The sequence below is a fragment of the Podarcis pityusensis genome, assembly GCF_964106645.2.
Source record: "Podarcis pityusensis genome assembly, chromosome: 4".
NCBI lineage: Eukaryota > Metazoa > Chordata > Lepidosauria > Squamata > Lacertidae > Podarcis > Podarcis pityusensis.
In genome coordinates this window covers 5,807,124-5,831,478 of record NC_138027.1, presented here as the reverse complement: position 1 = coordinate 5,831,478, position 24,355 = coordinate 5,807,124, and the positions used below count along the sequence as shown (strand labels likewise).

The window sequence follows — 24,355 nt, the reverse complement described above, 5'->3', positions numbered from 1 at the left end:
CTTCAGTTAAGAACCAGGAAATTGAATAGCATTCTGTCTGATACTTACAATTGCTTTTCACCGTCTTACAGCTGCCTCAGCCAGCAGTTTATGGCTGGATGTTCACTTTAGCCCCAGTTAGAACAGGATCTCCGCACTGCCTTTCTTCCCCTTAAAAGTACGCAGAGCCAGTTCCCTCCCATTTACCAGCAACATTTTGGAACCGAACTCAGAGAGGTGGAGTTAGTAGGCTATACTAGTTTATTTGGTTGTAAACCACAGCACTGAAGCAACCACTGTGAACTCTGTAGGGCTGTCCTTTAGCAGCAGCTTGGTGAGAAGAAAGCGCTCCTCAAATTCAGACTTATGTGCCAGCCATAATTTGTGGTCACCACTGTCTCCTTCCCCGCACCCTACCTCACAAGTCCTCTGGTTTGCTGGACAATTTGGCAGAGGGGAAGAAGCATCCTGCATATCACACTGAGCTTTGAAACAGGTGGAAGCAGCCCAAGTCTCAGTGTAAGAATCTTCTGCCTGCTCCAAGGCCTGGCACAATTTGAGAGGGCCCCCTCCAGAGCCCGGGGAGGGGAAAGGATCCCCTCATTGCACTGAGCGGGCAACAAGGGCACTTGGTCCCTGGAAATTTGGCAAATGGATACATGGGTATCCCTAAGTACAGTGAGAAGACATTAGCAGGTGATGCTATTGATCTCTATGCTGAGAAATTAGCTTCAGTGGCTGATTTCTGCACATCAAGAAGCTGTTAAAGGCAAGAGAGCAGGCAAGGCAGGCTTTCCTGCTCAGTTTTGGATCTGTGCCCACACTCAAGGACTCCTCATTCCCCTCACAGCCTTTATGTTTAAAGGCTTTTCTTGTCTTGTCACTCTGTCGCAAGGGCTCAAGACAGACCTTGGTCCCCTTTATTTTTCACACCATGAACGTGTGAAGCAAATTAGGACAAGTCGAAACAGCATGCCCAAGGTCACCTGGCAAGCTTCACTGCAAAGCTCAGATCGAACCAGCGCCTCCACTGTCACAGCCAGTAGCTCCTCCATCCACCCACCATCACTCGGCAATCTTGCAAAAGAAGCAGGAGCTGATCTTTGCAGTTAGTCACTCCAGGAGGAAGAAACGAATAAACTATATTGGTTTGCTTGTGACTCCATCCCATAATTCACTCCCACAGCTCATTTTATGGCTCTAAATTTTGACAGCAGCTTCCACAGCTAGCAATGTTGGGTTTGAACTTACAATATGCTGATGTCTCGTGTGTGTGTGTTTACTCAAAGATATACAGAAATACAAACCTATTACAAAGTATCTTTTTATAATATGCTGAAATAAAACAGCTACTTAATCTTAAAAAGAACAAGGGCAGAAAGAATTCAAAAAAAGGGAAAAGACAGACCTAAAGAGAGAGAAAGCAAAAGAAGAGAAAGAGAGAGGAAAGATAAAGGGAAGATAAAAGGACTTCTGGGTCTCTGTCCTGCAGCTAACTAATTAAGATCCAGCCATTCTATCTTCTGTAAACCAGTATTTTTTCAATCTTTAAATCCAGATATTACAAGTTAATTTTCTCTCACACATAAAAAGTCCATAAGAAATTTCCAGCATTGTATTGCGAAAGTCTCCTAATAAATATATTTTTGTTTGCCGTTTTGACTTATTTACAATTTTTTTAACAGCAATTTCTCCTACAGTAATACAATGCATTCTGTGTTATTTTCAGTATCTCCATTTTATACACACTGTCCCCTAATATATATGGTTTCATACACCGTGTTTGGTTGGAGAACTGCATTGCAAAATTCAGATATATGCAAATATTGCGGGATAGCTGTATTTCAGTTCTCATATTGTTCCTGAAAGTGCATACAGTATTTGATAGATGTGACAAGCCCTGCTCCCATCCCTAGTCAAGACCAGAGCTGGGAGCATCCAACATAGATTGGGATAGCATCTTAAAAGAGAAACAGCAGTGGAAAAAGATAGATGCCAACTAACCATGGCACAAGATAGAGAGTGAGGGATAGGACAGGCACCAAGGTGACACACAGCAGCAGGGACTCACAGCTTAAAAGGAGGGCTTTGGAGGCGGTGGTGATGCTAGCAAAGGCTTACTTTCAGTTAAGGCCCTTTTAAAGGAAGGGCATGACTTGATTAGCTGTCATGAATGTGGACTGGTCAATGAACCTTTAATAGCAACCAGCCACTTTTGCCATTATACAAAAGTGCCGTTTACAACTGCATGCATATGTCACCTATATAAATATGGAGAACCGAATTTAAGATTGAAAACTTGGAAAAATGAGAGAGAGAACCAAAATTGACAGATCTTTCCATCCCTAGTCTTGGCCTAGCTTTGGCCCTGAATCCAAATCCCTCCTTCCTCCACTCGAGGATTCTCAGCTGTTAGCACCTGTTTACCCTGAGAGATCCTGCAAGGATTTTAGCCTCCACAGCCATGGTTATTATGAGATCAACAGACTGGAAGCCTTAGGTTAGATTCTGGAAAAGAGACAAAATGGCAGTCTTGAATTGCACAACTCCGAGGTTCAACGAAGTGGATCTAAACAAGCCACAGTTTGGTTCCTGCAAAAGTCAAGCTCATCGCCTCGCCTTCCTTTTTCAGGTCAAAAGCACTCAAGACACTTTCGATTCTTCTTCCTTAGCAGCGCTTCACTAGACTCCTGCTGACTCCCTAGCTTCTTGTTTCTGAGCATTAACACACCTACAAGCAGTAGATTCTTCCCCTTCCCTTCTTAAGGAGTCTGCAGGGTAGAGGAGTGGATGGCTGCCCTGTTGCTTTCTGCTGGAACACGCCGTTCTGCTCTTCATTCACAGCCTCTGGAGGAGGCTTTCTGAGCTTCCCAAGATTAGAAGTGCCTAATCAGGGGAGAAATAGCAAACGAGTAAAAAAGCAACAGCAGCAGCTTTTTATATCCTAACAGGAACTGGAGTTTGTTCCTAAACTTTGGAGAGTTGAATAATTTGGATCTTATTCTGAATATAAGACCTTTCTAAACATTACCTGCATCTGGGAGCTTTATTTATCAGACAAAAAGCCTCACACAGCTACATCTGAAAGCAGACAATTTTGCCTAAAATGGTCTGTGCCATTTTAGAAAGGGAGAAAGGGTATAATCTTCCATGTAACAGCCCTTAGGATATTTGAAGATGGCTATCATATCTCCTCTCAGTCTCTTTTCCAGGCTAAACATACCCAGCTCCCTCAACTGTTCCTCATAAGGCTTGGTTTCCAGATTGTCGTTCCTCATTGATTGTCTTGGTCCCTGTCCTCTACACACGTTCCAGCTTGTCAATATTCTTCTTAAATTGTAGCACCCAGAACTGGACACAGTATTCCAGGTGTGGTCTGACCAAGGCGGACTAGAGTGGTACTATTACTTCCCTTGATAGGGACACAGTACTTCTGTTGATACAGCCTAGAATAGTCTTAGTTTTTCTTTCTTTCTTTTTGATGCTGCGTCACACTGTTGACTCATGTTAAGCCTGTGGTCTACTAAGACCCCTTGATCCTTTTCACATGTGCTGATACCAGGTGCCTGCCCCCCAGCTTATATTTGTGCATCTGGTTATTCCTGCCTAAATGCAGAACCTTACATTTGTCCCTATTTTTTTCCAGCTTCAAACATATTTTTTATTAAAGGTTTCTTGGTTTACAAAAGTATGTGCAATGTCTCTTTTTTCAAGTTACATTTTCTACAGATCAGTTTCATTTCTTGAGACATTAGTGTTACTTTAGGAAGAAAAGGGAGAAAGGTGGAGGGGGCATGGTGAGTGGGGTTGGGGTTGGGTGGCAAAGCTTCTATTCTACTTAATGTATGTGTGGGGTTTTGTGTCAACGTCACTTGTGCAGGTTCTCTCTACTATTCACTTGTGTTACTTTGGTGGTGAGAGCGGTTGGGGTTGGCCTAGGGTGTGGTTGTTTGTTTGTGATTGGCTGTGGTGAACTTTGTTTCCATGTGTGAGTGGGGTGGGTGGGTATTTTTGTATCAGGTTAGTCATATTGATTCATATGCTGTTGGCAGATTCTTGTCGTTGTCTTGTTGGGCTGTGAATGTGAAGACGTCTTCTTCTATTTGTCTCCGTGTCACATTCAGTTTATTGGTTAGTTTTTCTAATAAGGCTGTTTCCTATACTGTTTGATATCATTGATACATGCTTACTGCTGACAGGTCTCTCCAGTGTCTGGCTATGATGTTTCTATCCCTATTGAAATTCATTTTGTTAGTTTGGGCCCAATTCTCCAATTTGTTCAGGTCATCTTGGATCCCAATTCTGTCTTCTTTCCGTGTGCTCTGGCACTCGTCATGGTCCTCCATGCGCCAATAACGGTTTAGTCATGCTGGCCACATGACTAAGAAAGCTGTCTGTGGACAAACACTGGCTCCCTCGGTCTGAAAACGGGATGAGCGCCATACCCCATAGTCGCCTTTGATTGGACTTAACCATCCAGGGGTCCTTTACCTTTGTACCTTTTTTACCATCCACAGATTTGATGAGCATCCACTCAATTCCTTCATCCAAGTCATTTATAAAGACGTTGAACAACAACGGGCACAGGACAGAACCTTGCACCACCCCACTTGCTACTTTTTTCTAGGATGATGAGGAACCATTCATGAGCACTTTGGGGGTTTGGTCAGATAACCAGCTACAAATGCACCTAACAGCTACATCGTCCAGTCCACATTTTAGCAGCTTCTCCATGAGAACATTGCCATGAATGGTCACCCACAGAAACATAACCAAAGCCATGCAGGATCAGTCCAGTATTCTGTTTCTCATGGTAGTCAGGCAGATGCCCTTGGCAAACCGATAAGAAGGACAAACCCATAAGCAGTTGCTTCCTGGCAACTGAGGTAACAAATCTGATAAATTGTTGACAAGTGGCATCCACACACAGACCAGGAGGCCCCCAGTTTGTGTCTCAGCTGATCCTGACAGGTAATTCCACCCAGTTCCAAGTGAGAAAAGGGGAAATCCTGTTTGAAAAAGAGAACAAATCCTTCCTTCCAGGAAAGCAACTGCTTGCCTGTCTCAACCTCTGCTGAGGCGCTAAGCTACACGTACTAGGACAAGTTAGGTTTGTTGGACTTGCCTGTGCAATTTGCTGCAAAACCTCATACTGAATAGCAGAGCAGAACAATGCTTTAAGAGGCTATAAAAACAAAGTTATAATAGCAAATCAATCCTCCCAAGCAATCTCGCCCACAGGCTACGAGTAGAGTACAATAGAAACACTAAAAGACATTGAATGCAACGCTGTGGTTGTATCTGCTGTGGTTCATCACTAGAATTTGCACTTGACTGGGAGAAATTTACATTAATGTTCTCCAACCAAACTAAATGATTAAAATATGGCTGGCAGGCACATCATTCCACCTGGGATTCCTGCAGGTGCAGTGCTTCCCATCAGCCTATGTAAGATTTCAATGACCATCCACTATATTTTCTCATTATTTTTCTGTGCTGCTTCCTGCAGTCTGCTTAGGGAGAGATTGTGCAACCTTATTTGATGGGCCAGGAAGGACAGAGATATATAGGATAAAGCATTTTGGGAAAGGTCACAAAAGTGATAATGAATTCACCAGAGGGCGAGTGTTACAAACTGCACCAAAAACAAAAGGGAAGCCTCCTAAATCAAAACAGGAAACAATGAGTTGAAATGAAGAGCAGTGCTTCTGCCAGGAGAAAAAAAAATTAAACAAAAAATGTTGCAGGAAAAAGAACTGCAGGCTCAGAGAGCGCTCCTCGGTTTTTATTTTCGCGAATGCTGCCACCTAAAGACCAGGAGTCACATTTACAACTTTTCAGTTGAGAGATGCCAGGGGGGAACCTACAGCAAATGGGCTCAGATAATCTGCTTCATTCAAGAGTGTTTGGACTTGAGCTGCTACCACCATCTAGACCACCTTGTCCAAAGAGGAGATATTTTGGGCTGAGCAATCTACTGGATCCAGAGAAGATTTCTTAAGGAACGGTTGCACAACTGCCTTCTTCAAGGCACATGGGAACACTCCCTTCCTTAAAGTGGTATTAATAATCTCCCGGACACACGCCGTCAATGCCTTCCCACAAGATGTAAATAGACAAAATGGGCAATGAGAACACAAGCACTTTACCTACATCCTTAGGCTGCGTTGATTGAAACAGAGCAATTATTTCCTGAAGTTGAGATAAGGGGCACAATAACTCCCATATTATTGGGGCCACAACATTATCCTCCACACAGAGGCGCCAACATCTCAAGATGATTGAGGGGGCCAAAACGCAACAACCTGACATGGTGAGGAACCAGGGGGCAGAGCTGAACACCCTCTGAACATTGAGGGGGCCCATCCCCCCCCCCCAAAAAAAACCATGGTGTGTGTGTGAAAGTGCCTTGGCCCCTAAGAGTTTGCCTATGCTTGCACAAGAACTTCCAACAGAAAGTTTTGCATTATAAATTAGGTCAAAAAGAAGAAGAAAAGTAGGTCTCTTGACAGCATCAGAAGTGATTCTTCATTATGACTACTTATTATAGACTAGCAAGATTGTGATTATTCTCAGTTACCTGTTCCTTCCATTACAGCGTAACATTTCCATTAAAACCGTGCATCTTTAGAGAGTTGGCTGCTCTGTAGAGCCATTTATCATGCACCCAGAGCACATGGCAATATGGGGTGAAATGTCTGGAGACCAATATAAAGCAGGTCATTCTACAGGGAAAACTATAAAGAATAATACATCCGAGGAGAAGTAGCAGTGAAGTCACACCCTGTGGCCTAGAAGCCATTCTGCACATATCAGAGCTGTTTTTCAGTGCAGAAAGGGGGCATGACATTTTGTTCTGTCATGTACCATCTTCCACCTGCACCTCTCACAAGTCATTCTAGTTACAAGCTGGGAATTGAGATATATTTCAACCATTAAGGTGTCTGATGTAATTTTTATGAACTCTGGGTTTAAAGTTATACATGTATAATTCATGCAACCATATTAAATTGCTCTCTTATTACTCCTCTCTTCATTAATCTCCATCTGATTTATAATACTGGCTGGAAATCATCTGAGAACTAATGATAAAAGCTCAGCTGAAATTAGATGATCACACCATAAATTTCCCCCAACTTTGGAAAGACCGACAAATACAGAGCACTTTACTTTTCCTATGCGAACACATAAGTTCTAACTCTATGGCAATAATGAATACATTGCTTCAATGCTAATTTACATAACAACTTAGCAAACTGTCTTTTTTCCAAAAAAACACACAAAACAAAACTGTTTTGTTGCAGTTTCACCCATTGAATGTATCCTAGCCTTTCACTGTTTGCTTGGGCCAAGGCATCTAACAACCCGAGCCCTCCTGAATCAGATCAAAGGCCTGTCTAGACCAGCAGCATCCTCTTTTCTGCAGCAGCCAACTGGATGATGCCCCAATGGGAAGCCCATGTGCAGAGCATGAAGACAACATCCCTTCCCCATCATTTGCTCTTTAATAACCATTATTTTTCAGAGATACAGGAATATCTGTCAGGGCTTAATGGTAGATCTATCCTTCATAGATAATCAAACGATGAGACATAGCTGAGTCAGGCTCAGTTCCCAAAATGGCCAAGAGGGTGTGGAGAGATCATCAGGAAGTGGGGCTGACAGGGCCTGGAAACAAATAAGAGTTGTAGTGTAAAGGTAATGAAACTAGAACAAACCAGGACCGAGCATGGAATATAGACCCTGCAAGTGTTGCTATTTTCCAGGGACAGTTCCAGATATACAGAAGCAATCCTGGTTTCTGATTTGACCCTGGAATGTCCTGCTTTTCCTTAGGACATCCCTATTTTCATCAGAGAAATGTTGGAGGGTATGTAGTTATGCGATCCCCAAGCCAAGGAGATAAGTAACTGTACAACCTTTAGAAGACATCTGAAGGCAGCCCTGTATAGGGAAGTTATTGTAATCTTAAATGTTTTATTATGTTTGTATATATGTTGGAAGCTGCCCAGAGTGACTGGGGCAACCTAGTCAGAAAGGTGGGGTAAAATAAAATTATGATGATGATGATGATGGAATAGGATGTCCCTATTTTCATTGGAGAAATGTTGGATTGTATGGGAATAGCTTTGTTAAGTTGGTAAAGTTTATAAAAGAAGACAATGTTTATTTGTTGCAATGACACCCCCCCCAACCAAAAATAACAATAATCTGGGACTAGAGCTGCCCACAAACATAAATATTGAGTTGACTTGGAACCCTCCTGTCTGGGAAAGACGTCAAAAATATTTCTAGCAGGGATACAGAGTTTTTAAAAAAGCAAGCAACATTTCTGAGAAAAATTCCACACGTTCTTGGATTTAATCCCTCAGAGCCTGCTTTCAGCCCTGCCAACTTTATAGAAGAGCTTCTCCTGCTCAATAGCCCTGCTCCAAAAGGTGACTCCAAGGAAGGCGGTGTCAATGAGGATGAGCATCGAGGCCTTTTCAACTGTAACCTTTAGAGTCCTTCCTCAAATGTGGGCTAAGTTACTTAAAGTATTTCTGACTATCAAGGTCCTCCAAGGCAGCTTGCAGGTGCTCATTTTCATTAATATAAAAAAGCCGGCCAAGTATTACTTGCTGTCCTTGCTTTTCAATGCTCTGCCCACACAAACATTTGCATTGAACAATGTTCTGTTAATGGGACGTTAGCTGCTGTAATGAGCCCTTAATGTTGCACTGTACTATAAATTGAAATGGATTATAGCGGCATGCTAGCTGGCTTATTCAATTTTAATATTTTTAGTTTAATTGTGTTAGGGTTGATGTATGGAAATGAGCCTCCTACGCTTGCCGATTGCAAGGTTGGCAGCTTGAATCCGTGCTATGAGGTGAACTCTGTCCCAGCTTCTGCCAACCTAGCAGTTCGAAAGCACACTAGTGCAAGTAGATTAATAGGTACCGCTGTGGTGGGAAAGTAAAAGGTGTTTCCATGCACTCTGGTTTCCGTCACGGTGTTCTGTTGCGGCAGAAGCAGTTTAGTTCTACTGGCCACATGACCCAGAAAGTGAGATGAGCACCACAACCCCATAGTCGCCTTTGACTGGACTTAACCATCCAGGGGTCCTTTACCTTTACCTTTTACATTATGGAAATATGCTTTTAGAGATGTCTCTGTGTCATACAAAGAGCCCTGCTGAATACAAATGAGGGTTCACCTACTTACACCTAGAATCGTAGAATTGTAGAGTTGTAAGGGACCATGGGAGTCAACTAGTCCAACCCCCTGCAATTCAGGAAGTTTTTAACCAACTTGGGGCTCGAACCCACAACAGAGAGATGAAGAGTCTTATGCTCTAGCGGCTGAGCTATCCTGTCCAGCATTCTGTTTTGTACAATGGCCAAGCTGATGGCTCGGAAACACATACCGTATTGGCACGTATATAAGCTGCACCTTTAAAATTCAAGGGGGGGAGAGAAAAAAAGACAATACCCGAATATAAGCCGCTCCCTTAAAATTCTGCAGGTACTCACACCCGTTCCGTTTTACTGTATGTCTATTTCAGCAGTGATATCATAAAAGCCACTTTATGTAAGGTTGCGAATTTAAGCCGCACTTTAACTTTTCACGGTTGGAATTTGGGGGGGAAAGTGAGGCTTATATTCAGGCCAGTATGGTAATCAGGGCTTGAAGCCATAACACCATCCCATCAATGCTCTCCAGCAACTGGTATTTAGATTACTGTCATGTGCTCTATATGGGGCTGCCCATATTCAGAATACAATTAATACTTTGTTCATATCTTATTGTACTTTGATTCTTTTTCTGTAAATCAGCTGCAGATTTTTGTTAAGCAGTATATACATTTTCTGAATAAATTGTAAGTGGCATACTGAATCTGAAGGTTCCATATGTATTTTACTTTTACAACAGCAGTATTTAAATGTTTTGGAGCAAGAGTGCCTAGGCCTAGGTAAGCATTGCATTCAGCCTCTGTCCTCATTATTTACTACATCACCAGATCTGAGACTATCATCAAACTTGAGAGAGACCATTAACAACTCTCAACTATTTTTAATTGAACAATTTGGCACCAGAGAGCCTGCTGTCCTCCTACTACATTAAGGAAACAATTGCAGCTGTAAACATTTTGCAATTGGAACATTTGTTTCAAAACATGTTTGTTTCAGTTGCCTCAACTGGGCATCCTGGCAGGAAACAACTCTGCAAATTGGTTGTCTCTTAGTGCTGTGGATTTGTCCAACAGTGTTGGTGCCATAATTAAAATCCAGGGACGGAGTGATTGTGTGCACAGTAGCAGGTTGCTGCTGCAGTGGCAGTCCAAAAAGTGCACTGACTTGGAAATACAAGCTGATTGTGATCAAATGGGCACTATGGAAAGCATTTATTCATGCAGACACTCGTGGGTAGCTCCAGAGGGGGGGCAGAGGGGGGGCAACCGCCTTCCCCAAACCAGAAGCTGCTTCCCCAACTTACCCTCCATTGCTGAACCCCTGTCATGAACATATACTGCTATTTTTCTTTCAGCGATCCTAAATTTTTTGATACAACTCACCCACCTATAAATATGCTCTGCCCCTTCTGTGCCCCCCCCCAAGAAATTTCTTTCTGGTGCCATTATTGTACACAATCCATATGAATAGTATAACACTGAAGAGGCTCTTTGCCAAACAATGACTAATATGTGCTTAGTCTTTAGTGTCTGTCATATAAGAACTAGGAATCAGTCAAGTTGCTGCAAACAGAATCAATGCAGGCCAAAACATGTAGCTGCTCCATTCTATGAAACTAGGGTCTGGGTGGCCTGTGGAGGTCTCTTGCAAAATCAAGTTTTTTATTTATATTTATTTATTTGTAAAGATATTTATATACTGCTGTACCATAGAAACATATCACAGTGGTTTACAACAACATAAAGATGTTTTGCATTTGTTAAAGTTGTTGGAGAATTCCAATGAAAAGGAAGAGGAAACTGCTGCAATTCATCTGTTTATCCGTGGTCAAGAATGGAAATCAGTCGCTCTAATAGTATTTGACAAAAATGGAACTGTAGCAGAAAGAAAACAGTGCTGATTTTGACAAATATCACTACCTTCTTACATCCCTAGTATTCAGCCATTGTTTTAGGAGAGGTGTGATCTTTCTTTAATCTCACTTTTTGTCATTCTATCAGGTGGTCCATGTTGAAGGTTCTGCTTATATATTCTATTTTAAACACTCTAAAGCAAACCTTCTGCACTATTTTGTTAAAAACTCAAGTAAAATTATTGCTGCTAGCCAATTTCCAATTGATTGTAGAATGCAATGTGATAGAATCTTATTCTCCAATATGCCCATGATACAGATGTAGATTATATCTTTGCATTTGTAATACTGCTCGTTTGATTGTCAAAAATGTGATTGGATTTTGTTCTTATTGGAGGTTTTAAATCTGAGAAATAATGAAAAAGGGATTAACTCCTCTTTTATTATTGCCTTATATATATGCAAATTATCTTAAAATTATATTCTGCAATTAAATGCTTTAAAACCAGCCTTCTGGTACTATTCACATTGTTCTGATGAAAACACTAAACAAAAGAGATGGATAATTTTGGGGGGAGGTAGTCAGGGGAGACATGGCATTTCACAAGTTTTTTCCAGTGCATTCAGCACTCCTCAGTCCACCCTACACCAATTGCTGGGGGAAGCAGGGCTCGCTTTGCCCTAGCAGACACCCCCAAACTTCCTAAAACCCAGGAACTCTGAGACCAACACACCCCGCGTTACCCAGACAGTTCCCTTGTAAGTTACTCAGAGTGTAAAGGTAGCCCACACTCCTTGAGGCGCTCCCAGATCTCAGAAGAGCATGCTGGTCTCTTACAACTCTGATCCTAAACTTCCTGCAGCATGAATTCCAAGCCTCTAGGCCCATGGGGATTCCAGACCCTCCAAGTGTCCCTATTTTCTAGGGACAGTCCCGGATTTACAGAAACTGACCCGGTTTCTGATTTGATCCCCAAATGTCCCGCTTTTCCTTGGGGGGTCCCTCCCGTTGGAGGGTATGGAAGCTGGTATTCGTGCGGATGGGGATTGGCTGGGGGGGTACCCTATTGGTACAAATGGGGATGTTCCTCCCAATGCAAACAGCAAGGAGGAAATGGTTAAATTTCCCCCCCACCTCATCCTGATCCCAGTCATAATCAGCCCCCTTTTCCTGCTGATGCTATTTGCATTTGTAAGAACCTGCATGTCCAACAGAATGGTGCATTTAACCATCTGGCCCTTTAACTCAGTGAGTCCCTCCTTGCCCAGGGCTAACTAAAGTGTGAAACAAACAGCCTTTCACTAGCACTTTCTATAACAAACTTGTTCTGAGCTCAGTCATTGACAGTTCTTGGGTCCCTCTGCTGGACCATGCCTTAAAATGGCAAGCCGATATATCACATTCCAACAGAAATTAGCAGTAGCTAAGTCTCATTCTAGTACTTTGTACTGCTTAGGCATGCCTAATGCTTGCTGAGCTGTGTCCACGATCCGTGTTGCTGCATTTTTATATACAGTAGATCAATATAATATATGTAATAGTATAGTCCACAGCATATGAGACCAAGATACAATGAGTATGATCCATCTAAAATTAACTGTTGCCAGGTCTTGCTGAGGAAAATTTAAGCAGGTGTTTAACACTCCCACTGAAATCAATGGGATTTGAAGGATGATATATGTCGTTTAACTCCACAACAGTTAGCAAATATTTATCCTAATGTAAGCAGTAGGTGTTGGAGGTATGGTGGAACATAAGTAGGTTGTCAGAAGTTATTGAAAAGAAATTGTAAAAAATATAGCAAATATGGTTTGCTGCTCCATAACACTAAACTCATTATACGTAGCTTAGGTTATCTGAAAACTGAAATACAATTAGAACATTCTATTTGAATTGGCAAATTAATAATAGCAGCAAAAATACTGATCACGCTCACTGAAAATGAGTGATTTAACCAAAATGGTATGTTGCTATGATATCCAGACTTACAGAATTTGTACATTTAAGAGAGTAAAACTAAAACTCACATCATCTCTGACCATTAGACATGCTGGTTGGGGCTGATGGGAGTTGGAGTCCAGCAACATCTGGATGGTCAATTGTTTCCCACTCCTGATTTAGGATGAAAGCCAGCTAAGTCATACTCAGAACTGAGACCCACTGAATTCAGTACACTTTAGTCAACATTAAATTTCACTTGTCGACTCTGATTATATATTTATTTATTTACCAATAGACCTTCACTGTGAGGTCCCCGAAGAGGTCACAACAATTTAAAATGCAATGTTAAAAACCGTTTAAAAACTAACAATGGGTCCTGAAAATATATATCTCATGTATCAAATAAAGAGTTGTGTATAACATTGGGTATTGCCCTTAATTTAGAAGTAAGAGTTTTCTCACTGCTGAAAAATGAAGAATGGGCAAATGACAATGGTAGATATATTATATGGAGTAAATTAGAATTAGTTAAGGTAATTGTTCAACAAGCCTTTTAACTGGAGTTTTCAGATTCCAGGATGGGAAAATGTTTTTTTTCTTATTAAGCACTTCAGGATGTTTCATGGTAAATGATTCACAAATGAAATGGATAAGAAAGTTAACTTATAAATATGAAAACATTGTATGTGTTTGTGTACGCTTATATAAAAGAAGGTCCTTCAGACTGCAGTCCCATACATGCTGACTTGGGTGTACATCTCACTTAACTCAAGTGATTTTTGTTTACTGCACAGCAGGAGAAGCTGACCATCTCCTAATCCAGTCTAATATCTCATTATTCTCATTAAACTTGCGCTTAAATCATGGCTTCATCTGTTCAGAATAACTCTGCTTTATAGGTCACCATCTTATCAGTATCATTCAGCAAAAAAGGGGGAAAATTACATTTTACTGGCCACCCATACATTGTGGCCCAGCACATATCCAACAGTACATCTCCTAGAGCATTATACACCAGACATTTAGGCACAAAATGGGCTTTCAATTTTTTCCCCAGCTCACAATGTCACAGAAGCTCCTCCACTACAGTAGTACCATCTTGCTCAAACTGAGGCAGAACACTAGCCATTTGGGGATCTACACCAGAGATGGGGAATCCCTGGCTCTCAACAATGTTGGACTACAACTCCCATCATCCCTGACCACTGGCCATGTAGGCTGGAGCTGATGGGAGTTGGAGTGAAGCAACATCTAGAGCATGGGTTGGCAAACTAAGGCCCGTGGGCTGGATCAGGCCCAATTGCCTTCTGGATCCGACCTGTGGACAGTCCGGGAATCACCGCATGGATCGCCAGCACGCGCCTTCTTACCCTCTCTCTCACACGGCGGCGGCACCTCCTCCCTCCCGGCTTCTCCCCACCCTGCCTAGAGGAGGAAGGAGGCTGGGCTTTGTTGGTACCCGCAGCATCAGAGCTCGAGCGGCCACCATTTTAAGCAGCCCCTCTCCACAGCCGTTTTGTGCGCCACTCATCGCCCCTCTACCGCCCACCCCCCAGCCCCTGCCGCTCGCAAGACACAGGTAAGCAGCCACCGGGGCTCATGGTGCTCTTGCATCATTCCCCCCCCCCAAAAAAAAATATAGTCCGGCCCCCACAAGGTCTGAGGGACAGTGGACCGGCCCCCTGCTGAAAAAGTTTGCTGACCCCTGATCTAATTATTTATTTATAACCTGCCCATCTGGCTGGGTTTCTCCAGCCACTCTGGGCGGCTTCCAACAAAATATTAAAATACAATAGTCTATTAAACATTAAAAGCTTCCCTAAACAGGGCTGCCTTCAGATGTCTTCTAAAAGTCAGGTAGTTGTTTATTTCCTTGACATCTGACGGGAGGGCGTTCCACAGGACGGGCACCACTACCCAGAAGGCCCTCTGCCTGGTTCCTTGTAACTTTCTTGCAGGAAGGGAACTGCCAGAAGGCCCTCGGCACTGGACCTCAGTGTCCGGGCAAAACGATGTGGGCGGAGACGCTCCTTCAGGTATACTGGACCGAGGCCATTTAGGGCTTTCAAGGTCAGCACCAACACTTTGAATTGTGCTTGGAAACATACTGGGAGCCAGCATAGGTCTTTCAAGACCAGTGTTATGTGGTCTCGGCATCTGCTCCCAGTCACCAGTCTAGCTGCCGCATTCTGGATTAGTTGTAGTTTCCGGGTCACCTTCAAAGGTAGCCCCACATAGAGCGCATTGCAGTACAGTGGTGCCCCGCAAGACGAATGCCTCGCAAGACGAAAAATCCGCTAGACGAAAGGGTTTTCCGTTTTTCGATGCGCTTCGCAGGACGAATTTCCCTATGGTCTTGCTTCGCAAGACGAAAATGTCTTGCGAGTCTTGAGATTTTTTTCGCTTTCCCCCCCTTTTTCTAAGCCGCTAAGCCGCTAGTAGCCTTTTAGCCGCTAAGCCGCTAAGCCTTTAATAGCCGCTAAACCGCTAATAGCGCTAATCCGCTAAGCCGCTAATAGGGTTGCTTCGCAAGACGAAAAAACCGCTAGACGAAGAGACTCGCGGAACAGATTAATTTCGTCTTGCGAGGCACCACTGTAGTCCAAGCGAGAGATACCTAGAGCATGCACCACTCTGGCAAGACAGTCTGCGGTCAGGAAGGGTCTCAGCCTATGGAGCAGATGGAGCTGGTAGACAGCTGCTCTGGACACAGAATTGACCTGTGCCTCCATGGACAGCGGTGAGTCCGAAATGACTCCCAGGCTGCGCACCTGGTCCTTCAGGGGCACAGTTACCCCATTCAGGACCAGGAATTCCTCCACACCTGCCCGCCTCCTGTCCCCCCAAAACAGTACTTCTGTCTTGTCAGGATTCAACCTCAATTTGTTAGCCGCCACCCATCCTCCAGACACTCCAGACTCCAGAGAGTGTCACAGGTTCTCCAACCTGGATCCATACCTGCCACCATCTCAATGTGCACTTGCCTTTGTCTCAAAGGCTGCACCCCCTGAGAGGCCAGGCAACCCTGCCCTCCTTTCTCAACAGACCCTTACTCACTTTTGCTGAAGGTAGACACATAGGAAAGCCTCCCCAGCATTCATAACTCGATGAAGGTTTGCACCTACCAGTAGCTGCTTCCTCCTCAGGTGTCGCCACTACTTATGTCTACACTTGGATGATGAGGCATGTCCTTGTGGCAAGTGTCCTCGAGCAACTTTTTTGACTCCAAACGTCAAAGGCATAAGTCCTTCCTTGGCACACTCAACTGAATTACTCCAGTCTACAGGTGAAAGGATTCTGGAAAAGGGTGGGTTGAATCAATGTGGGGGTGGAGGTGGAAAGGAAAAGTGCTCTCCACTAACAGCCGGTCCCAATTTCAGACATGGGTTCTACCTTGATCATTCAACATATTTTCTTGTCCCGAGATGAGGAAAAGGGACAGAACGGCCCTGAAAAGAAGAAAACAAAAGCAAAATATTTTTAGCGATCACAACGTTCCTGTTAATGATATTTTTTTCAAAGCTTTACAACGCTTTAAAATGTAGTATTTTAAAAATCTCCAAGAAGCATACAGCATAAAGGTAGCAGTAATGAATATTGAATATAATTAACACAAAAATATAACGTTCAACCAGTAAATAGCAGTATGAAGCATATAAAAACAAATTAATATTATGGGTCAGGGAAAGCCTGGGCAAAAAGGCATGTTTTTATGAAACATCTGGGGAAACTGATGGCTGCTGTTTCCCACAGGGCAGGAGAAAGGGAATTCCATAGTAAAGGGGCATTAGCGGAAAATTAATTATCTCATATTTTAGTGGATTGTGCTCTAGAACTATAGATGTTGCAAATTTGAAATTTTAGGAGTTGAATGAGAAATTTTGGCCTAGCTTCATTAAAAAAAAAAAGTGGACTTCTTAGGTTTCCTTTGATAAACTGCTGCTGTCTAAATGCTTTTGAAAAGACACCAACTTCCACTGTATATAGAAGCAACTAATAAAGGCCTACCCTTCTATAGACCTATATGATCACTTAAATTATGTGTGGTGGGAAAGTCTATTCAGCGTACCACACCCTATGGAATATTACAGAGCGGTGACCCAAAAATGGGAATTTTCTCTTTCGCAGTCACCACCTAAATGAATGCGAGCTGCACAACGACACAATAATAATTAAGACTTTTCCATCAAAGGGGCATTGTCTTCCATTCCAGGGATTCTGTGGGGCTGCGTTCTCTGATTTCCTCCATTTTCTACCCTTTACAATGTATTCATTATGTATTTACTTCACAGAGTTTACATGCACCTGATTGTAAGGAAACAGCAACCACCAAAGTAGTTTACAATAAACGAATAAAGCAATTAAATTATCGGTGGAAACAGTTAAACAACACAACGTCGCCACCGTTTTGCCAGAGACCGTACGTATCGTGCTTTTCCATGTATAAGACTGTTTTTTTTATTTTAAAAATTATATTCAGTATTGTGGGTTGTCTTATATAGTCGGATATAGACGGATATAGTCTCCCCCCATTTTCTCAGTTTGGAGTCTCCAAAAACAAGGGGCGTCTTATACATCGGGGCGTGTGATAAACGGAAAAATACGGTATGTTTTGTCAGGTGGGCCCAATGGCCCTAAGTGGTGCCTATGCCTTCCTCTTTCGTCCTGACATGTCCCATGCTACTCCCAGGGTGCTTGTGAGGAGGCGACCATCACCCTAGGCAGGCAGGCTGGGGGCGAAATCCGGGACGTGCCGCCCCACGGCACCCCTCCAAGGAGCATTTCCTCGCAAGGGAAAAGGCCCTCTGCACATGGCAGGTGGCGCTTTGCCCGACGCGCCTTTCCAGAGCAAGAGAAGCATGCATGCCACCCCGCCTTCCTGGGAAGGGCAGGAACTCTGCATATGCACAGAGGTGCCCGGCCTGTGAGGTCGGAAGCGTCCTTTTCCAACAAAAGGCCCATTTCCGATGCAGATCCTCCAGCTGCTTGAGGGCAAGGGGGCAATATTGCAGGGGGGAGCTGCTCTGCCCCCCTCGAGAAGGGCAGCCGTGAGGGGGGTCCGAGCCACAGGCGCGCATGAAGGGTGGAAACACCTCAGGGAGACCAACCGCAAGGGTCTTTTCCTGGCTTGTTTTCTCTCTTTTTGTTTTGTTTTGTTTTGCTGAACAAATCCTGGCTCGGAGGGGGCAGAGGAAGGGGAGCAAGAGAGGCGGGAAAGGGTCTCGCCAGCCCCCCTGCTTCAGGCTGCGGCCTGGTGCGCTGCCTCACCTCCCTCGGCTGCGGCCCGGTTGCCGCGGGCGACGGCCATGTCAGCAAGAGGAAGGCCAAGCCATTGTTTCCTTGTGGGAGGGGCCAGATGTGGGAAAGGGGCGGAGCCTCAGAGCCTGGGCCAGAGAAGGCCGCAGTGGGCCGGGGTGTGTGTGTGTTTATTCATTCAAGTGTCGGTTTATTCATTGTTATATTTGCAATGTGTTCTTTATTTTCCAAAATAAATTCTAATAATAATAATAATAATAAATAAATTTTATGTATGCCCCAGCCAGAGCCGGGCTCAGGGCGGCTAACACCAGCAAAATTACAGTAAAAACATAATAGGAAAAGGAAAAAAACCAATTTAAAATACAGGTTAAAATGCAATTTAAAATGCAGCCTCATTTTAAAAGTAGCCCAAAGGAAAATACAAAGCGTTAATATCTCCCCCCACCCCTTTATGAACCAAATCAAGACTTTGCCATAGATACAATAGAAACACAAAAAAGGGAGGGGGGAAATAGAGAAGGGGAAAGAAAGAAAGATGATGTTGCTGTTGTTGTTGATGATGATGATGAAAGAATAGAAAAGAGGTTAAAGGCAAGAGATAGAAAAATAAGATTCAGAAAATAAAGAACAGGTAGTGGGGCTCAGGAAGTAGCTGAGGCCATAAAAGAGAGAGAAAATCACCACACATAAAGAGAAAGAGAGACAGAGAGCAATAAAAAACAGCTATGAAACAGGGAAAGCCAGCAGCGGCACAATATACGCAGGCTGCCTCTGTTGGCTGTGTAGCTCCGTGGGCCTGAAAATGAATCAAAACATCTCTGCAAACATATGCAAACAGCAGGCAGGTTCAGTAAACAGTAGCAGCACTACGGAGAAATGGGGGAAAGTGTGATAAAGCCAGAATGGGAGTTCCAGCTGAGGGCCAAACATATTTAAAATGCATCTCTGAGTTATTTGTGGGGCATAGGAATTCGTTCATTCCCCCATAAAAAAAAAATATAGTCTGGCCCCACACAAGGTCTGAGGGACAGTGGACCAGCCCCCTGCTGAAAAAGTTTGCTGATCCCTGTTTTAGATTCTGCCGTCACTATTTCAGTTGCGTTTGCATGAGTAGCATTTCTCTGCCAGGATGAAAATGCAATTACTGTAAAATACAACATATTGGTAGAGCTTGACAGCATCTATCATAATTGCTTAGCATCTATAAGTTCTTCATGCACCATATCTTCTTCTTATTGTTGTTGTTTTTAAATAATGTTTTTAAATTTATTTTTCATGGTACAGAATCTATATTTTGAGAAACATTATCTTCTTCTTGTATTTTTCACACAAACATATTCCTAGAAGGGTAGGTCTGTATTATAATGTCCATATGTCAGACTGGAAGATTTGGGTAGGCAGGAGGCTCACAGTTCTGGGTGAATGGATCATTATCTAGGGATGGGTTTGTGATGGACGCTAGGACTGAATACTGACTTGTCTCCCCTAGTTACAAAGCTTGAGACTCAAGAGGAACTGGCTGGTGCTGAGAAGAAGTCATCCATTGAGTTGAACATTAACCACAATGATGTGGGGAAATCTGAGCTGTGAGGTCCTAGAACCAAACAGGGGGGAGGTGACCCAGAACTTAACACTAAGTGGCACTAAGGACCTGGTGTGAGATGCAAGTGTCATTAGGTCACGGAGATGCTTTATGAATACGCCTATAAATAAGTAAATATATTCATCAACATTATATAATAAGACTTTAAGAAACCTCAATCTTGAAGGTTGTATACAAAGGTAGTCATAGTAGAGACCCACAGAAATGAATGAAATTCATTATTATTATTATTATTATTATTATTACATATAGCCCTATGTTCTTTAGTGATGCAGCTGACATTACAGTGGTACCTCAGGTTACATATGCTTCAGGTTACAGACTCCGCTAACCCAGAAATAGTGCTTCAGTTTAAGAACTTTGCTTCAGGATGAGAACAGAAATCGTGCTCCGGCGGCGCAGCAGCAGCAGGAGGCCCATTAGCTAAAGTGGTGCTTCAGGTTAAGAACAGTTTCAGGTTAAGAACGGACCTCCAGAACGAATTAAGTACTTAACCAGAGGTACCACTGTATACCTCTATGATCTCCTTTCTAGACACCTTGTGCATTCAAACAATGGAGAACTGCATCTTTACTGGTAGTTTGGTTCAGTACTTCTTCATTGTTGGTTTTCCTAATTTTCAAGATCAGCAGACCCCTCTCTTTTTCTTCTTCTTGGTTTTTTCCTCTTAATCCTTGCCAGTACCTTCTCCATCATCCTGGCAGTGGCCACAGATGCAAAACTCCACAAGCCCATGTATTTCTCCCTAACTAATCTCTCTTCTTAGACATTCTGCTCACCACCACAACTATTCCCAAAACGTTGGACATGTTTTTGGTCAGTTCTAAGCATATCTCTGCCCAGGGGTGTTTCCTGCAGATTTATTGCTTCCATGGGCTAGTGGTGACTGAAATGTTCCTCTGAGCTGTCATGTCGTATGACCACTATGAGGCTATCCGCAATCCTTTGCATTCCACAGTCTGAATGACAAAGAGGGTGAATATCTGGTTGGCAGCAAGTGCCTGGTTCTCTGCGTTGTTGGTCCCGATCCCAGCTGGACTTTAGTGGAACGCCCAAAGTTTATCATTGCTTTTGTGACCACATGGCTGTTGTCCAAGCAGCTTGTCCAAATTCCTACACATAATTTCAGAATTTTTTAGAATTTACTATTGCTATGATTGTCTCCCTTTTAGGTAAAGGTAAAGGGGCCCCTGACAATTAAGTCCAGTCGCGAACAACTCTGGGATTGCGGCGCTCATCTCACTTCACAGGCCGAGGGAGCCGGCGTTTGTCTGCTTCCACAGACAGTTTTTCCGGATCATGTGAAGCACACAGAAGCGCCTTTTACCTTCCCGCCGGAGCGGTACCTATTTATCTACTTGCACTGTGTGCTTTCGAACTGCTAGGTTGGCAGGAGCTGGGACCGAACAACGAGAGCTCACCCACTGCTGACCTTCCAATCAGCAAGCCCTAGCCAGTGGTTTAACCCACAGTGCCACCCGCGTCCCGTTTTACTTCTCTCCATTTCCTACACTCACATAATTATCTCTGTCATGCGCCTCAACTCCAGAGAAGGACGCAGTAAGGCTTTTTCAGCCTGCTCCTCCCACCTGATTATGGTTAGTATTTACTACGCCTCCATTGCCATGGCGTACCTCTCCTACAAAGCCAATATGCCCTTTGATGTCCATGTCATGAGCAATGCGGTTTTTGCTATTTCAACCCCTTTGGTCAGTCCTCTCATTCATACCCTCAGGAATAAGGAAGTGAAAAGCGCTGTGAAGAAGTTTCTTATCGTCAGATTTTTTTTCTTCATGGGCTGAAGATGGAATCTGTTCAGGCACTGCAGGCAGTGCTTGGGAATGACGCATAAACGCCCCAGACATAAGTTATCGGTGACTAACTGATCCTGTTACTCTCAATGACAATTCAGACACTGGCTATAAAGTTGTCTGTGAGGAATTAAACAGCAGGCTGCTATAACAGTGTTTGGAACTTACCTACCATCTGATTTGTTTGTCCTGATAAACAAATCTGTTTATCCTTGCAGTTTTGCTTTTAGTGTACACTGTGTATTTTCTACTTTTAAAAAAACTTTTAATTATTTAAGAAAGGACATGCATTTCAATAGCATAGAAGCAAGAGAGAAAGAGAGAAGAAGGGAGGGAGGAAGCAAAAACAATGCAACAGGGTTAAAATTAAAATTCAACATAACCACAAAATGCAAATTTGAGTCATTTCAGTCACAATCCCTGAAAAGAATTATTATTATTAGGGGGAATAGTAATTTTATTTTTTTCCTAAATAAGCAATAGCTTGCCTGTTTAACATCATATGGTCCATACCTTTCAAAAGAAAATGATGCAGAGTGGAGAGTTGGTTATTGCAGCAAGATATAAATAATGCTATGAATAATAAGATCATAATTGCATGGAAGCTCAGCGGAAGCAAATCACTTGAGCCTTATGACCATCTGAGAATGAAGTCAGTGATTTGCAGCTTCTAGCAAAATCTCTTCTACAAGAGAGGCCCATAGATCCAGAGAACAATCTAGGAAAGCCGATAAATTAAATTAAATAAATAAATAAATAAATACAGTGGCATCAATCCTGCATGCTCAAACACAGAACTGCCACAAGCACAGTAGAAAGGTGTGGAGGAATCTCTTTTAAAAGTAAAAGGGGCGTGCAGGTGATACTAGCAACACAATCCTTCCACCCTCTCATGACTTACCTTCCTGTATTCCTTTCCCACTTGCTTTCCTCCCAGCCTGAGATATTTCCAGGACGGGACAAAAGCCTCTGCAGAGAAGAAGGGTTGCAGGACAGACACAGCCTCCGTGGTGGTGGCCATTATATTGGTGCTTCAGTATTTAAGCTTTCCAGAAAACCACTGACATATTTAGGAAATTAACTTTCACGTTATTATTTTTTTACAATTTTATTTTAATCAAAAAGATTTAGCACACACTGTTATAGGAATTCTAAGGTCTTATATATATTAAAAAAAATGTTCATAAATGTACAAAGCAAACACATACATGAAGTATATGAACCATGTGTCTGAAATAGTACAGGAGAACAATCCTGAAGCCAATTTGACTCTCCCAAATTGACCTCAAATATTTCTCTGCAAGGAGAAAGGAAATGGGAAAAGCTTTCCAATTGTCTTTGGACTGTAGGAGCTTAGACCTCCCTGTAAATACAGTCTGGCAAGTGAGCACACTATCGATATGTGCAAGAGATTCAGGAACTAAGTATTTACCAACTCAAAGGAATGGCCAGGCTACCCAGAAAAGGCAGTCAAATAAGGCATTATCAGGTATCCTGGCAGACAGCAAAGAAGCAATACACTCAAATTTCTGCTGGGGACCACCTCTTTCTGTGCTGTATGTATGATGTTTGGGGGGCATGGTCTTGAGCTACAGGGGAGGCAATTTCAAAAGTCTATATAAGGGCTTACATAACAATGTTCTCTCCTCCCTCTGGCGTGTGGTGAGTGGCAACCCTGTTGCAACAGATCAATAAAGATCAAGCTTACTAGCTGCTTTGCTTCTCAATATTCTCTGGTTGGCCTCTGGTATTTTCTCCTACCGATAGAGAACCTACATAAGGACTCTATACTATGGTTACCAGACATCCCTGTTTCCTGGGGACAGTCCCCGGATTTACAAATCTGTCCCCGGACAAAAATCCGTCCCCGGAATGTCCCAGGATTTCATTTGATGTCCCCGGATTTATATTTTAATTGTTGTAGATTTATTAGTAGGGAATGAAGCGTGATTGGTTCAATGGCACAAGACACATCGTATGGGGACTTCTGGTGAGGCAAAATGGTGGGCGCCACGGCAGTGAGCAGCTCCTGAAACCAGCCAGAGCCAACTGCGCTACCAGGCTGGCTCCGGGCTGCGGAGACTGCCGCTGCCACCGCCACTGCCGAATGGGGAACCGGGGACACCCAGCATGTCAATTGGGGGAACTGCTGACCCCCCCCAACCTAAATCGAGCCAGGAGCAAGAGCGCCTGGCCACCCGGCTGACTCCGGGGCCAGGAAAACCCTGGAGCCGATGCAGGGAGAAGAAGGAGAGGAGACGGAGAAGGAAGAGAAAGAGGAAAGAGAAAAAAGAGAGGAGCCCTGACCTTGCCGCTGAAGACGAGAGGTAGGAGAGCACAGGGAGGGCAAAGATACATGGCCGATCCCAGGCCTGACCTGAGCCTACTCCACAGCGGCTAGCGCCCCAAGAGAGCAGGCTGGGGCCCAGAGGAAGGCCACGCAACAGAGGAGACCACAGAAGAGAAGATATTACTTCTTATTTATTTATTTTTAATAACTTTTTTTCTCTTTCCAAAAAAAAGAGAGAAAGTGTTCCCGGATCATTTGAAAAAAAATCTGATAACCTTACTCTATACGCACTGGCGGAGGAAGAGGAGTGTGGGGGGAGCGCACCGTCTCCGGTAGGGTGCCATTGCGGCTGCTCCCCCCACCCGCGCTGGGAGCCCCGCCCTGCAGGCAGAGCACCACGCCCCCATAATACTCGCCAGCCCCGCCCCTGCTTGCTCTCCGCC

The 24,355-nt window shown here is 43.5% G+C and overlaps 1 protein-coding gene across 4 annotated transcripts in view; it reads right to left on the bottom strand.

Moving 5' to 3' along the window:
* The window catches only part of SLCO2B1 (solute carrier organic anion transporter family member 2B1), a 71,563-nt gene extending 53,282 nt beyond the window's left edge, over positions 1 to 18,281 (bottom strand). For 2 of the 4 annotated variants that reach the window (XM_081002114.1, XM_081002117.1), the window contains exons 1-2: positions 18,058 to 18,281; positions 16,075 to 16,398 (exon numbers count right to left, since the gene is read on the bottom strand). The gene's annotated coding sequence lies outside the window, so the exon portion shown is untranslated. Of the gene's footprint in view, positions 1 to 13,035; positions 13,121 to 16,074; positions 16,399 to 18,057 lie in introns of all 4 variants that reach the window. The other 2 variants (XM_081002115.1, XM_081002116.1) reach the window with 2 other exon arrangements.
* Between the last annotated feature and the right edge of the window lie 6,074 nt (positions 18,282 to 24,355).